The 3,501-nt window shown below is 47.4% G+C and overlaps 1 pseudogene; it reads left to right on the forward strand.

Annotated features, from left to right (window-relative positions):
- Window positions 1–772: 772 nt before the first annotated feature.
- Window positions 773–3,019, forward strand: LOC123484616 (annotated as a pseudogene).
- The last annotated feature ends 482 nt before the right edge of the window (window positions 3,020–3,501 follow it).

The raw sequence follows: 3,501 nt of genomic DNA on the forward strand, positions 1-3,501 counted from the left end.
AGCACAGATCAGGTCCCCTGATCAGGTCCCCCTGGCTACTGCGCCCCGTGCACAGCTTAGAAGGAACATTGGTTAGGGAAAATAGGATTTTGAATAGGATCAATTGTGTCCCCCCACAAGGCTAGTTAAACAAGACTGTGTGGTCAGTGGTCATTAGGCCATTGGGGTAGCAGTGGTATGTTAGAGTGGGAGATGAGAAGTGATGGGATTAACCGCAGTCCTCGTGACCCTGGAGGGTTGTGCACTAATGTAGTGTCGTACAAGAGAGATGGCTGGGGGAAAGATCCAGCGACCATATTCCTTGGGCTAGTCAATTAATAATTTGCTGATTCAATTGTTTGTCTGATTCAGAATTACACTAGTGTTGCATCCCAATAATCTTTCCTTTCTCCCGAAGTGTGCACATGTTCACTCTCCCTTATGGATTTGAAAGGAAATTAATGGTAATGGAAACTCCCTCTAGCCCATGCCTATAAATCCAATGCTTATGTCTGGAATAGAACAAGCGCACACTTCAGGAGGAATGAGAGATTATTCTGACTCAACCAAGATATTCCCCTCAATGAAAGGCTAAATATTTTGTTTTAGTTTTTTACAGAATGTGGTTCAATTAATATTTGAATGTTGACATTTCCTCACAATTGAGAGGATAAGACAATATTATGGCTTGACTTTGTAATAACCTTAATTGGGCTCTAGTATAGGTTCTGTCGAGAGCCTTTCACTAAAGAACAATGAAAATGTAATTGAATTGTGCTATGTCATTGGTCAGGTGGATGCAAAGACCACAGCCCTGGCAATGGCCATCACCCGACTCGGAGCTGTCTGACGAGGAAGCATCCATTTTGGAGAGTGGAGGGTTCTCCGTATCCAGAGCTACCACCCCACAGCTCACAGACGTCTCTGAAGGTAGTTACCCAAGCACAACAGGCCCTGCCTCCCAAGTATCTGTCCTGCGCCACTTGTTCACGTCCATTGATGGATTTAAAAGAAATGGAATGGGGTGTATTCATTAGTGCAAACCATAGCAAAATGTTTTGCACCATTAAAAAAAAGGCGCACCGGTAGCCTACACACGTTAGCTTGTTGTTATTGTCGGTCAATCAAAGCGGCACCACCGTTAGAGGCTCCATGTGAAGCAAGTGAAGTAGGAGATTTCTAATTAATGCTAAATGGAATTAGGCTATAATGATCAACAACGGGTAGGCTGTTTCATATGAATGGAGTTGTTGTAGACAAGGATGCATCAATTAGCCTTGCTACTTTAGTTAGCTAGCTGGCTAACTTAGCTGGCTACTGTAGCTAGCTAGCTTTTTTTACAAAGATTTGATGCATTCAAGACTGGCACTAGCAGATGGTATGATAGATAACCTATGGTAGCAACAAGTTTGTCTAACTAGCGCGAGTTGGTTTTGGCAACTTTCTCTCTCTCTCCCTCCGTGTCACACATACCGGCCCCTGCTCCCCTCTCCCCCACCCTTCCAAGCAGAGCACAGCACACAAGCTCTCTCTCGAGTTACACGAGCAAGTCTCCATTGAAGTTTAAAAAACAATCTTTCAAACATTGTATTTTGACTATCCGAAAGAAATATATTATTCTAATAGTGAAATAATTTCAAATGCCCTTCCCTAGCATATAACCCAAGGTGAGACATACCTCTTACATCAATCTGATGCTTTTACATGTGTGCGGAGGAGAAAGGACAGAATTGGACTGCAGGGATTTCTATAATTGAGCAGCATGTGTTCCACAGTCCAAATCATGTGAATCAAATATTGGCACTAGCAAATTTTGATTTGTCATTATTTTGATGTGCTGTTGACTCCTTCCTCATTCACTATATATTAGAATGACATTTTCTCTGCATATTAAACTGAGACTCAGCGACATGGCGTTGCCACAAGCAGCAGGATGAACTGCAGATATTGTAGATCTTCACTCGCAAAAAAGATCTGGCCATGTGCAGGTGAGCTTCACGCTGCTGCAATGTGACAGCTGCTGGACCAAGTTCAGCCTTGCGATTCACACTCTTAGAAGGCAACCCAATATTGCGATTTACTTCATGCATCGCTGACTACCTTTAACCCCATCCTCTCCCTCTCCTGTGACTGTTTAGACCTGGACCAGCAGAGTGTGCACAGTGACCCAGAGGAGGCCTTCCTAAGGGACCTGCCTGAATTCCCCTCAGTTGACGAGTTCCCCTCCATCGAGCACAGCCTCCTCCACTTCCCGTTACGGGGCCCCAGTCAGGGCCAAGGGCACGGGGCTGCGGCTGGGGGAGGAGAGCCCTCGAAGGGGGAGCCCATGAGCCCGGCCAGCCTCCTCATCCAGCACCTGGCCTCCCCGCTCCACTTTGTCAACACACACTTCAACGGACATAGACGGCCGCCAGGTGGGGACCAGGGACCACTGCTGGGGGGCTGGGAGAGTGGAGGAGGTGGTGGATGGGGGAAAGGGAGTCCCAGGCCCCGAGGCAGTCACTGGAAGCCCTGAGTGAGGAGATCGTGAACACGGCAATCTCCACCGTGGTGCAGAACACTCTGTCGGCCCTGCTGCGCTCCACTGAGGCCAGCAAGGGCCCCTCCATTGCAGATTTCCTGCCCACCGACACGCCCCCAGCGCCCTGGAAAGCCCCCCCGCCCTGTCGCCGAGGCAGAAAAGGACCAGGATGCGGTCACTGCGGAGACCGAGGAGAGGAGTGCCGAGGAGATGCCGGACGACACGTTTGTACCGACCCGAGGAAGAGGACTTTGAGATTTTGGACCAAAGTGAACTGGAGCAGATGGACGAGGACCTGCTGGGTCTTCTCAGTCCTGATGGACAGGGGGTAGTGGGAGTGGCCTCTCCCACAGACACACCCCCATCTCCAACGCACCAACCGGAGTCCTTCTAGCATCCTCATCACCGCTCATTCCCAACTGTTTTGTTTTATGTAGATATACATTATACAGATATATACAGTACCAGTCAAAAGTTTGGACACGCCTACTCATTCAAGGGGTTTTCTTTATTTGAACTGTTTTCTACATTGTAGAATAATAGTGAAGACATCAAAACTATGAAATAACACATACGGAATCATGTAGTAACCAAAAAAGTCTTACACAATTCTAAATATATTTTATATTTGAGATTCTTCAAATAGCCATCGTTTGCCTTGATGACAGCTTTTCACACTCTTGGCATTCTCTCAACCAGCTTCACCTGGAATGCTTTTCCAACAGTCTTGAAGGAGTTCCCACATATGCTGAGCACTTGTTGGCTGCTTTTCCTTCACTCTGCCGTCCGACTTATCCCAAACCATCTCAATTGGGTTGAGGTCGGAGGATTGTGGAGGCCAGGTCATCTGATGCAGCACTCCATCGCTCACCTTTTTGGTAAAATAGCCCTTACACAGCCTGGAGGTGTGTTGGGTCATTGTCCTGTTAAAAAACAAATGATAGTCCCACTAAGCCCAAACCAGATGGGATGGCGTATCGCTGCAGAATACTGTGGTAGCC

The sequence above is a fragment of the Coregonus clupeaformis genome, unplaced genomic scaffold (assembly GCF_020615455.1).
Source record: "Coregonus clupeaformis isolate EN_2021a unplaced genomic scaffold, ASM2061545v1 scaf0371, whole genome shotgun sequence".
NCBI classification, from domain to species: Eukaryota; Metazoa; Chordata; class Actinopteri; order Salmoniformes; family Salmonidae; genus Coregonus; species Coregonus clupeaformis.